The sequence below is a fragment of the Notamacropus eugenii genome, chromosome 3 (genome assembly GCF_028372415.1).
Source record: "Notamacropus eugenii isolate mMacEug1 chromosome 3, mMacEug1.pri_v2, whole genome shotgun sequence".
Taxonomy (NCBI): domain Eukaryota; kingdom Metazoa; phylum Chordata; class Mammalia; order Diprotodontia; family Macropodidae; genus Notamacropus; species Notamacropus eugenii.
In genome coordinates, this window is record NC_092874.1 from 450,346,597 (window position 1) to 450,360,213 (window position 13,617).

General features: G+C 37.3%; 1 protein-coding gene across 3 annotated transcripts in view; it reads left to right on the forward strand.

Moving 5' to 3' along the window:
* Window positions 1-13,617, forward strand: part of SHQ1 (SHQ1, H/ACA ribonucleoprotein assembly factor) — a 109,264-nt gene that overhangs the window by 18,309 nt on the left and 77,338 nt on the right. The gene's annotated exons all lie outside the window — the stretch shown is intronic.

Here is a 13,617-nt window from a genome sequence, read left to right on the forward strand (position 1 = left end):
CTCTAAAACTCTGCCTTCAATCCTCTTCTAGATTTTTCTCTCTAGACAATCTCATCTACTTCCATGAGAGCTGAATCCCTACGTCCAGCCCTAATCTTGTTTCTGAACCATAATATCTCCTTTCTAGTTTTCTCTTGCACATCTCCACCTCGAGGTTTGCCCTGCAGTGTCTCAAATTCAACATGTCCAAAATAGAGTAGATTGTTTTCTCTTTTCCCAAATCCATTCCTGATCCCCACCTCCCTGTTTCTGGTGAAAGCCCTACTACCAACCCGACCATCGAGGTTCAAAACTCTGGATTGATTCGTGGTTCTTCCTTTCCCTCCAGCTCTCTCCACAGTCAGTCATTGTCAAGTCTTGGTTGTATTTCCTCCTCGTCTTGGGTCTTTTCCCTTCCTTCCACTCATGAAGCTGCCAGTCTAACAGAAGCCGTTTTCATTCCTCACCTGGATTCTTGCAATAACTCCTGGTAGCCATTCTTCTACTTCAGGCCAGCTTTTATCTGGCACTGAATTAATCTTTCCAAGATAATGTTTGGAAACATGTTTAACTTACCTGTTTAAAACTCTTTAGTGACTATTGCCTCTGGGATAAAATAGACTCTTTTGCCTTGCATTGGAAGCCCCTTACAGACTATCCCAAGCTAGCCTACTGTCTGTTTTCCAAAGGGCTCTTAACATTTCCCATTCCTGGAATGCACATGGCCCTCATTTCTACTTCTTAGGAACCTTTACTTCCTTCAAGGTTCAGCTCAGCTACTACAGGAAGATTTTCCTGATCAGCCTGGTACTTTTTATCCCCAAGAATTAAAATAATCTTTAATTGTTTTTTAATTCTGAAGAATATATTCTTGTACACAGTGCAGACCTGAAATTAAGTTTTTTTAAAATTTTTAATGAAAAATTTATTTTTCTTTCCTACCATCTTACCATTAACCCCACCCCACCCCCCAAAGCCATTTATAACAGTTATGCATAGTTAAGCAGAACAAATCTCTGAATTGTCCATGTCCAAAAAATAGGTTTCATTCTGCCCTCTGAGTCTTATCATTTCTTTGTCAGGAGGTGAGTAACATGTTTTATCATTGGACCTCCGGAATCAAGGTATAATTGTGGTATAATTCTTACAGCTTTCAAAGTTGTTTGTTTGCTTCTTGTTATTACATAAATTGTTCACCTGGTCTGCTCATTTTACTCTGAATTACTTCATAACATTATTCCCAGATTCCTCTGGAACTATCCTTATAGCATTTCTTATGACTAGTAGTATTCCATTATGTTTCTGTGTCACCATCTGAAACCTTTGACTTTTTCTTTGACCTCTTTGGGTCATAGGCCTTGTGATAGTGGATTAGCCCAGTTCTTAGTGCTCTCTTCTCTCTCTCCCAGCCTCCCCCCGCCAAAATGTTGTATTTGCTTATCTGTGTACATGTTGTATCTGTCCATTACAATGTTAACTCCTTGTGGTTGGGGACTGTTTGATTTTTGTCTTACATCTCCAGGGCCTAGCACAGTGCTATGCACATAGTAGACATTTAATAAATTTTTGCTACATTGAATTGAGTGAAGGACATTTATTTTCTCTTAGAAAACACCTCTTTTGAAATTTTTTCTTTTGCTTTTTAAGGTTCACTTGTTTCTACGTTCAAAGAAATTAGTATCTTAATATGTTAAGTTGATTATCTCTTTGGGGCTCTGAAAGTCACTGTTGGAAGGACAGCAGCAAGATGTCTCTATGCCTCAGGCTGTTAAATGAATGAGCATGTTTCCTTAACATTGGTCAGGTGATTCTGTGAGGCAACAGGCATCATTTATTGCTGTATCTGCAGGTTATAAACACCAGATGGACCACCTGTCCAACGTATCAAAGATAGCTAATGGCAGGGGGCTTCTGGGAGGCACCAGTACTTGCCATATCGTTATTTAAAAATTGAATCCAACCGGCAAATGGTTTTTTTCTCCCATTTAACTAATCTTTTTGTAACGTTCCTTGGAATATTAAGATGGTGTTCATTTTTGAAGTGTAACCTGAAAATAGTTTGACTTACATGCCCCAAAAGAAGTACTGTTCTCTAAGTTTGCAGTGCGTTAATGCGCTCTGTCTCATTGCCTTAAATACTTAAGCATATGGTGAGGTTCTAAGGCTGCAGAGAAGGAGGAAAGACCAATTGGTTTGGATGAAGTTTGTATCATTTTAGAAAAATTATCATGGTCTAGAAAACTAGGAGTTGGGTCCGTATAGTAATCAGAGCTCATCTGTAGTGACTACTTGATAAAAATTCATATGTTTATCTCACCATCATCTGGAGTCTGCATTTGAGTTGATTTGGAAAATGACATTTTTCAAAAGTTGGATAAATTTTATATAGGTTTGATAGACATAACAAGTCAGCTATATAATTGAAAGGCTTAATGCCTCCTAGACCTTTTAGCAAATTTAGACATACTAGAAACATTTTGAATATTAACTAGGGAGTGCTAATTCTTATATTTTAAACATATCAAATTAAACAAGTGGCATGCAGAAAAATTTCAGTCTCCTATTTGTAATTTCCTTAAATAAGTTTGAGCTCTGGTTACCGCAAATTCGCAATGGGCCATTTTCTTTTATTTAAATTATTATATTTTTCTCTGGTAGAATGTGGCAATTATAATACTTAATGTATGATATCATTAAGAGGATGAATTCACTTTTGATGTTCTTTGAACTCTTGCCTATCTTCCATCTTCTAGCCATTTTACATACTCAAGCTGCTGGTATTTTGTATCTAATTCAGTGTAAATATTAGCAGTGGAAAAGGTAGATTTTTTATAAAACATTCATTAAAATTTTGAGATCTAAATTCCCTGCTTCCTCCAGTCCCTCGCTCACCCATTGAGAAGGCAAGCAATATGATAAACATATATGTGAAGTCATGCAGAACATTTCTATATTAACCATGTTGTAAAAATTAAAGGCAAGAAAAGTAAAGTGAAAAAGTCTACTTCAATCTGTGCTCAGGATTCATCATTTCTGTGGAGGTGAATCCTTTTTGGATTGTGTTGTATTGATCAGAATAGTGAAGTCATCATTACACCATTGCTGTTACTATGTACATTGTTTTCTGGTTCTGCGTATTTTGTGCATCAGTTCATATAAATCTTCCAGCTTTTTCTGAAGCCATCTCCCTTTGTCATTGCTTATAGCACAATGGTATTCCATCACAATTAAAAACAAAAAAAGACAAGTTTTTTCAGCCATTCCTCAATTGATGGGCATCCCTTCCATTTCCATTTCTTTGCCACTACAAGAAGAGCTGCTGTAAATATTTTTGTGCATATAAGTCCTTTTCTTTGACGTTTTTGGCGTATATAGTGATATTGCTGGGTTAAAGGGTGTACATGGTTTTATAGCCCTTTCATAGTTCATAGTTGCAAATTGTTTTGTGGAATGGTTGGATCAGTTCACAACCCCAACTACAGTGCATTGTGTCCCAGTTTTTCCATGTTCCTGCTAGGATTTGTCATTTTAAAAGTAGGTTATTTGTAAGTAAGAACATATGAAGCAAGGTAGACTGTCTTGAGATATGTTGTAAACCAATGTGATGCTCCTGAATCTTTGAAGGGTTCCCTAGTTTCAGTGAGTAAGAAATGTATTCTTTTTATGTAAAATGATGGTTTGTGTTATCTTTCTACATATAGAGACTGTATATTTTTAAATAATGGGATTTTTCTTAATTTTTGAGACAAATAATTGAGTCATGGAAAGTAAAACTTTAAAAAATGTTGCATATAATAGATACTCAGATGGTTTTGCAGTCTCATTTATTTGGAAATTCTCTCCAGTGATATAGATTGTGACCCATTCACATCTGCTCAACCTGTTCTAATCTCTGCTTTCTTCTGACATTGGGAAGTTACTTGTGGAGTAGTCTGGCTGTCCACCTGTTATTCCTTGCTCTCATCATGGAACCAGTTCATTTTCTCCTTAACTGGGATAAAATATGGGCTGAAAGAAAAGGGTCTCCAAAGAAGAGGTAATTCTTAAGTCAAAATTTTTGATTCTTGCCTAAGGAAAGACAGAATTGTGAGAAAATGGCACGTACCTACACTCTTGGAGATTGTTATGGTTACTTCTTTTTCTCCTCCTTTTCCTTCCTGGGAGTCTTCTCATTCTTTGTAGCAGAAGGGTATGGCTTTTTGCATCTCCCTTTCCTCCTTTTCTCCCCTTCTTCCTCAACGCAAGTGATTTTAAAGTTTTGATTATTCCATGAAAGAGATCTTAACCCGAATATGCAAAATTGAGTTATAGTTGTCTGAAGTGCTTTGCCTTTTTAGGTAGTTTGTTCTAATTTTGTAGCCAAATGTGATACTGTGGCTATTATTAAAGTAATTATCTTTGAAGTTATCTGTGTTTCTTCCCCCAAAGACTTTGAAATGGCTATGTTCGATGTTTTGTTGATGATCTGATTTCTTGAAGATGACTTTGCCTTGCTTCTTCTGTCTTTGAGTGGTTAATTTTAGTCTAAGGAGTTTATTGTCAGTGTACTTCCTGTCAAGGATGTCCTGTTTAGCTCCTGTGAATTAAGAGGGAATCATCCATCAGCTAGGCAAGAAAACCTTTAGTTGTAGCACTGTAGTACCCCTTTCAGTGAGTTGTTTGATGATAAAGAGTATTGCCTGAAAAAGTCTTTGTTTCTAAGGCTTCTTGGCCTTTCTGAGTGCAGGGCTGAACTCATTCTTCATGGGGGTGAGAGGAGAATATATCCAGAGTAAGTGTGATGGCTTGAAAAATAACAAGGGATAGAGGTGTTACAGGTCATGGTAAATGCAAACTAGAGTTAGGAGGAGTAAGGCACAGAGAGAGAGAAAAAATAAATTATGATGGGAAAAAGGAAATTTAGAGTTGAACTTGGAAGCAGAACATTTGTGACTTAATGCAAGATAAGAATGTGACCAGGTATGTGCTGGCAAAGGTGGAGTGGTCACAGAGGTGAGTACATTAAGGAGCTAAGAAATTAAGGTCACTGTAAATTAGGGTCAGCATTAGCATTTGTGTTGGAATTCCTGTAATGAGAGCAGGGTAGAGAGGAAGACTGTGAATCTGATATTGAACTCATTGAGAAATTTTGAGGGGAGGGGAGATAAGAGAACAATTACTAGAATTTGGATTGCATGAACCTCAGAGGAGTACAGGTTGTTAAATAGTTGTGTGTGAGAGAGAGTTTGGAAGTGGCAGTGGGGGGAAAATGGACTATTCTAAGTTCCTGGAAGGGCTCACTAGAGATCCAGTGTTATCCAGATGGAACCAGCTCTCCCAGAATCAGAGAGGAAGTATCCTATGAGAGGAAATTTGTTAATTTTGGAGTAAGCATTCCAGAAGAATATAAGGAATATGAATTAGTATTTGTAATGTACTTAGCACAATACCTGGTACATAGTAGGTGCTTAATAAATGCTTGTTCCTTTGTTCCCTTCTCTCTTCCAAAGGAAGGGGTGAGCAGGGATGGAGTAAGATATTGGAGAGGCATGTGGGGTTGAGGTTGATGAAGAGCTAGGGTTGGGCAGGAGGGGTGGGTAGGTCCGGCATTGGGGGCACTTGGTGTCCCTGGATTGAGGGCACTAGAAAGAGATGGGAGTGTGTCTGCCAGCCATTAGAGAAGGGGTCCAGGCAGAGTAATAGTGAGGTATGTTGGTGAAAGCAGACTTTGGCACAGCTCTCAGCTGCCCATCTTGCCGTGTCCAAGGAGGCATGTGGAACCCCACTTGGCACTTGAGTCAGGAGGAGATGATAAATTTCAGACCAGGATTCAGAGCCAGGCTAGCAGCACTGTAGTGTGTCTCAGCTTCCTCATGGGGACTTGATGGGTTGTGACCCTCAGGATATATGGAGCCCAGTCAGGGGAGAGTGGTGTTTCTAGGCTAATTCAGGATAGACTGACACCATGACACCCCAAAACAAGATGAGTGGGGGATGGGAAAGGATAAGACCAGAGGTGCTGGCAGGGAGCCTCTGGTACAATGTAGTAACCATTTCCCATTTCTTTGACATTTTAGGTGCCATTTACAAAGTGCTTTTCATATTAACTACCCTGTGAGATAGGTAGACCAAGCATTATGATCCCTGTTTAACAGAGGAGGAAGTTAAACCTCCACAAGCTTGCTTCCCTGAGCCCAACGTGGCCTGTGCTCCTCTGAACTGTAGGCCAGAGAGCCTTGCATAATCCTCCACTCCCTCTGTCCTGTGGCTGAAGGCACTGCTCCCAGGCAACAGGATTTCATTTCTAAAATAGGGATTGTGTCATCTGAACTGTCTGCCTCACTGTGTGGTAAGTGTGGAAGTACTGTATAAATGTTAAAGTAGTATAGAAATTTATGCCGTTGTGCCAGAGGCTTCCTGCCAGAATCCTGGTTTGTCCTCTCTAGTCCTCCTTTGGAGGTATTCGTTTCTGCCTCTGTGTGAAAGGGATTGTGGACCACTTGAGCTTGGAAGTATCATCTGGCCCCTGGGTAAAAAGGGGGCCAGTTAATGGGCTGTTCTAGTGGCTGCCCCTTTTTATTCCTGTCTCCTGCTCCCTTGGCTACCTTCCTATTTTCTTGGTTTCTCTGAGGAAGGATTTCCAGATGAAGATGAAGAAACCAAATCCCAGATTGGAGAAGTGACTTGTCTAGGCCCATTGTCACCAGAATGAATCAGAGACAAGACTTGAACTCAGGTTTTCCTGGTTCAGTGTCCACAGCCGCCATCCTGGGAAGGTGCCCCAATGGAGATGTAGGCTGACCTCTGAGGACTCAGAAAAGCCAGTGCTCTCTACAAATTCCTTGGCTCTGTCTAGTAATTCATTGGAAACTGATGGGATTTTAACAGTGGAAATGACTTGAAAGGAGAGAGATGAGTCTCTCCTTTGCTGCTGCACCCTAAGGACCATGGGATCTTTCTGATTTGAGGGTGTTTCCACCATCAGAGTATAAGCTTCTTGAGAGCAGAGAATGTCTTACTTTTCTTTTTGTAACCCCAGTAGTTAGTACAGTGCTTTGCACAAAGTAAGTGCTTATACAATGTTTAGTTCTTAGTACCGTGCTAAGTGTTTATCAGTCTTGTCTCCTTTGATCCTTACAACAAGGAGGTAAGTGCTATTATTATCATCCTCATTTTACAGTTGAGGAAATTGAGACAGATAGAGGAGACTCATCTAGGGACATATAGCTAGTAAGTGTTCAAGGTCTGATTTGAACTCAAGATTTTTTTACTTCGGGCCTACTGCTTTATTTAGCACACCACCCAGCTCCCTCAGATATAAAATATAAAAGCAAATGGGGGAAAATGTTGAGAAAAGCTCCAGAGACATAAATCCCTTGTGAGGGGAGGCCTCCTGAAAGGATCAGGGTTTTTCATTCTCACTAGAGTCATTCTCACTTCCTTTTTTGAATTCAGAGGTAACAGCATAGCAGTAGGCACGTTCTGTCTTCTGCTGTGGATTATTTTTAGAAGTATAATTAACAAGAAATGTGAAAGATGTAGGAACGCAGCTTTGTAGATTAGCTAAGTCATAGAAATGCATGACGAATGTTACTCGTGGTGGCAATTATCCAACTCTGGTAGGCCTTGTCTTTGTAGCTATTTCTAGTGCTGATGCTTGATTAGATCTGAATTGTGTGCAAAGGCTCCCCCCCCCCCATCCTCCCCCCTCCGAGTCCTAATGAGGCAGCCATCAGGGAGTTCAAACGTTTAGTTCCTCCCCGTTTTATTTTGAGTTGCCTCCTTCATCCTCCTTTTTTGGGCTTGTTCTGTCAAGTTGAAGTGTGTCCTGTTAGTGTAGGAAGTTTGCCAGAATGGAACTTGATGTCAGCCCCCTATTGTTGCCCCCAAGAAGAGTCGTGTGGGCATTAAACATCTGGGAAAGAGGTCCTTTTGCATTGGGCTCCTGCTCTGTTGTCCTTGATAAAGAGCAGCTTAAAGGAGCATGATTTGTATTTGTGGAAGTGTTAGAATTGTAAAACTGCATAGACACTGTGTAGATTAGGACCTTTCCTGGGGGAATAGACTGTCAGAGATCTTATTACTGAACTTTTTCTCTATGTAGATAGACTTGACTTTATTATTTGCATACCTAAAAAGTTTCATCTACGTGAAATTATATTTTATGGATGTAGTTTCTAATCATATTTTAGATAGGAATTATTTATTGATTTCTTTGTAGAGGAAAGCTTTAAACTTCATTATCTTTTAATTGATTAGAATTTCTCAGCACTTTTTTGTCAGTTCTTTTTAATTTTAATTAAAACTTTTCCCCCCAATTTTATTTTCAGTTCCAAATTCTCTCCCTCTCTCTTCCCTTTCCTACTCATTGAAAAGGCAAGAAAACAAAGCTCATTTTGCATAGTCATGCTAAACAAGTTCCTGCATTAGCCATAGCTTTAAAAAAAAGGAAAAGAATATATACTTCAGTCTGTACTCTGAATTCATCACTTTTTTATCTGGAGATGGGCAGCATGTTTCATCCTGAGTCCTTTGGAATTGTGACTGGCCATTGTGTTGACCAGAGTGCCCAAGTCTTTCAGGGCTGATTGTCCTTAGACTCTTGTTATTGTATGAGTTGTTTTCCTGGTTCTGCTCATTTCACTCTATATCAGTTTACGTAAGTCTTCCCAAGTTTTTCTGAAACAACCCCCTTCATCATTTCTTACAGCACATTATTTGTGTTTTGTTGGATTTTTCTTTATTAAACATTTCCCAGTTACATTTCAGTCTGGGTCAGTGGTCTGTATGTGGCCCATAAGTTTGACATGTCATTTAGAATATTTTTTAATATGGCTATTGGTAGCTTCAGTTTCTTTCTCTGGAGAAACTCCTGTTCATATTCTTTGACCATTTATCAATTGGGAAATGACTCCTGGTCCCAATATATCTTAGAAGAAAGAATTTGTCAGAAAAACTTGCTTATATATATTTCTCCCAGATTTCCTGCTTCTCTTCTGATTTTAGTTGGTGTACTGGCTTTATTTGTCCAAAAATTTTTTTATTTTTTTGTTCTCAGAATTGTCCGTTTTACTTCTTGTGAGCTTCAGTCTCTTGTTTAGCCATGAATTCTTCCCTGTCTATGAATCTGACCAATATTTTCTTCCACAATTCTCAAATTTGCTTATGATGTCACTCTGTATCTAAATCACGTACCTATTTTGAGCTTATTTTAGCATACAGTGGAAGATGCAGGTCTACACATATTTTTTCCAGATTGTTTTCCAGTTTTCCCAATAGTATTTGTTGAATTGTGATTTCTTGCCCCCCCCAATATGATCTTTGAGTTTATCGGACCCTGAAGTTATTGTGCTAATTTGCTTGTATATATTGTGTACTTAGTCTTTTCCATTGATCAACCACTCTGCTTCTTGTCTGGTTTGAAATTGTTTTGAAAATTACTACTTTGTAGTATAGTTTGAGCTTAGGTAATGCTATGCTTCCTTTTACCCCATTTTCTTTTTCATTGATTCTCTTGATATTCTTGACCTTTTTTTTTTCCTTCAGATGAAATTTATTATTTTTTCTTGCTCTATGAAGTAGTCCTTTGATAATTTGATTGATATGGCACTGAATAAGTAAATTAATTTAGGTGGCATTGTTATTTTTATTATATTGACTCAGCATATCACTGAACAATTAATATTTCCTCGGTTATTTAAATCTGCCTTTATTTATGTAAAAAGTTTTTTGGAATTGTATCCATAAAGTCCCTGTAATTATCTGTAGGTATTTTAAATGGAATTTCTCTTTGTGTCTCTTCCTGCTGATAATATAGAGAAATACAGATGACTTGCGTTGATTATTTTATATGATAAAACTTTGCTGAGATTGTGAATTGTATCAAAGTTTTTGAGCTAACTTGCTAAAATTCTCTAAATAAAAATCATACTATCATAATCAAAAAGTGATAGTTTTATTTCCTCTTGGCCTGTGCTTATTCCTTTAATTTCTTTTTCTTTTTTGTCTTACTATTGCTAGCATTTCTAGTGCAGTATTGAGTAGTAATGGTGATAATGGACATCCTTGCTTCACCCCTGATCTTAAAAGCTTCTAGCTTGTTCCCATTGCAGGTAATACTTTTAAATATTACTTTTCATTCTGAGGAAAACTCCATTTATTCCTGTGCTTTCTAGTGCTTTTTAACAGGAATAAGTACTATATTTTGTTGAAAGCATTTTTCTGCATCTTTTAAAATAATCCTATGATTTTTGTTGTTCATGTTATTAATATAGTCAATTATACTTACAGGTTTCCTAATACTGAGCTAACTCTTCATTTCTGATATAAATCCACTCTGGTTAAAATGACTGATTGTTGTGACATTTCTGTAATCTCCTTGCTAGTGTTTTATTTAAAATTTTTGCATCAGTGTTCACGAGGGAAACTGTTCTGTAGTTTTTCTGTGTTTAGACTTGGCCTGGTTAAGGAATCAAGACCGTATTTGTGACATAGAAGGAATTTTGTAGCTGTTCTTCTTTACCTATTTTTTCCAAAAAGTTTATGTAATGTTGGAATGAACTTTAAATGCTTGGTAGAATTCACTTATAAATCCGTCTAGTTTGGGGATCCTTTTCTTTTGAGAGTTCATTTATATCTTGTTTAATTTGTCTTTCTTAGATAGGATTAATATGGGCAATTTCTATTTTTGTAAGTATTCGTGTATTTCTTTTATATTGTCAGTTTTATTGACATATATTGGGCAAAATAGCTTCTAATAATTGCCATCTTTCAGTCTGCTGCCTTGACTTGGGTTTCCATCTTAGGCCTTTTTAAAGGAGGCACATTTGTGTCATTGTGTCGTTGGTCCTCTTGAAAATGAAGGATGAACAACATTTGTTTTAGTTGAAGTAGAATAGTTTGATAAAAACCTATATAATTTTTAACTTTTAATAAGAATTTCCCTAACTTGATGGCTTGCAAAATGATTATATCACTGTACATATTTTGGACATAGTTTCTCATATAAATAGTATTTATGGAATTGCTTTTATCACAGATATTGAACTTAAAGTTTGTGAGAGACATCACTACGTATCTATTGAAATACATCTGTGTGTATGTTAAAAATATGTTGTTAGAGGGCATGGCAGGGGAGAAGTATAATATCTTTTAAGAATGGTTGTCTTAAAAGTCTGTATCATAGGCCAAGCTGGAAAGTCTGTAGAGATAACAGAATAATGTTATTTTCAAAAATCTGATCTGAGAGAAGAGAATTATTCCAGTTTGATTAGAGAAGGATCATCATGAATTTTTCTCTGTGCTAGATTTTGCTTAGCTGTGTGAAAGAAAATTGAGTTTCTTGCCCTTGGGCAAAGAAATAGAAGGGAATGACTTGGGCAATTTACAATTGCTTTTTACTGATGAGGTAGTTGACCTTTTCTTATGAAAGGATAAAAAATGGAAGTGTCTCAAGTGTCTCAAAAAGTCTTACTTTTTTCTTTGTATTCCCTGAACAATACTCAGGTCAGATCCTGGCACATAGTAGGTGCTTAATGGCTTCTTGACACCAAATTGCTAAGAAGCACTAGAATTGTGACCCCTTTGAGTGTGTGTATCCCAACAGACTTTTAACATAAAATAAGGTGAATGTGATGAATTTTTCCTGTAGACCTGGGAGGTAAAATGAGAGTTTGATCATAATAATTGAAGATTAATGAGAAGGTACTTAGCTGAATTCTCTTCATATAGATGTGTGTGTGTATCTCTCTATATCTTGTACAAAAGTTGTATCACTTTATAGAATTAGCAGTTACATGTTATTGCATTGTTAATTTGGTGACATGAAGTCAGAGGACCTGGATCTGAATCCTAGAACTGTGTAACTTATCCTCTCTAGGCCTTATTTTCCTCTTCTGTAAAATGAGGGGGCTGCAGTAGATAACCTCTAAGGTCCCTTCTAGTTCCTGCCATGATCCTATGAGCTAAGCTTATTATCTCATAGAAAATGGATAATTGAATGGAAAAGGGAAAAAGGGAATTAAATCATATTTCCTGTTTATTTATATCCGTCATTCCTTCTGTTTGGACCCTGTGACTATAATCTAAACACTGTGTTTACTTTTGTGGTGATGTGCCTGAGGTTCAAGAATAACACCTAAGAGGAAGTAAAACTCGGATGTGCGTTCTCTGCTAATTCAGATTTGTCAATTGGTCCATTATCAGTAGCAGTTTGTAAGCATCTCTTTACAGTCAGTCAGACTCACATGGTGTTGGGGCTCTGACTTTTGATTAATGTACTTGGTCTGTCTGAATGAAATCAGATGTGCATGATTTGGACACTGCCTCTTTTCATGACTGATATTGAGGAACTGAAACTTCTAATGTCACTAATGGTAATATCGGAAATAAGGTTGAATGTTACTTCCCCAGTAGAATCTAAACCCCTTGCGGGGAGAGAGTGTTTTTTGGCTTGGCTTCCTGTCTGTAGTACCCAGCAGATGCTTTGTGGCAGTAGCCCTAAGTATTTAAGGCTATTGGTAGAGAGGCAGGGTTTGTGTGTTGTTTTCCTAAGTTTTAGAAGTTTTTAATTGTGTTCTTCATCCCATGTGTTGGCTAATAGTCCTGAGGAGTTGACTGTTGTAGCCTTGGCCTGCTGCATATGCTTCAGGACAGCTGGGACTTAAAGGAAGCCAGAGAAGCCAGTAGGTGGTAATCATATTTTACAAAAGAAGTTTGGATTTAATGCAGTGTCTAAACTGGGCTGCTTAAACTTTTTCCACTTGTGACCTCTTCAGCGACCCACAGTTTAAGAAGTGTTCTAGTAAGAAATGAAGGAGTTCTCATTTACATTGGAGAAGTCTATTCACACTAATGAAGTGTGGATCTTTTAAAAATATTAAATTTTTTTTAAAAAAATAATTCATATAAAAGTATTCTCTTCTTAGTAAAAGGCATTGAAATAACTTTTTTTTTGTTTTTGTCTAATTTTGGTGAGCTTGAGAAAATACCCTGTGCATTCTCTTTGAACATATTTTGGATCATTCTTATTTTGCACAATGCAGATAATAGTATTTTATCTTCTTTGAAATAAATAATTTTTAAAATTTTTTTCAAATTTATTAATTTCTGTGTTTTCAATTTTCATCATTCACTTCCATAATCTTTAAATTTTCTACCCCTTCCTCCCCCAGATGCATGTAATCTTATATGGTCTCTACACATACACTCCTGTTTAGTGCATTTACATACCAGTCATGTTGCATAGAAGAAATATAACAAATGGGAGAAACCATGAGAAAAACAAAACACAAGGAACACAACAAAAAAGAAAATACTTTGCTTCATTCTGCATTCCGACTCCATAGTTCTTTTTCTAGATGTAGATGACATTTTGTATCATCAGTCCTTTGGAAATGTTTCAGGTTCTTGCATTGCTGAGAAGTGCTAAGTCTATCAAAATCAGTTCTCACACACTGTGACTGTTACTGTGTATAATATTCTCCTGGTTCTGCTCACTTCACTCAGCTGCAGTTCATATAAGTCTTTCCAGGTTTTCCCAAGATCTACCTGCTCATCATTTCTTTTAGCACAGGAGTATTCCATTATGTTCATATACCACAACTTGTTCAATCTTTTCCCAGTTAACGGGCATCCTCTTGATTTCTAGTTCTAGGCCAC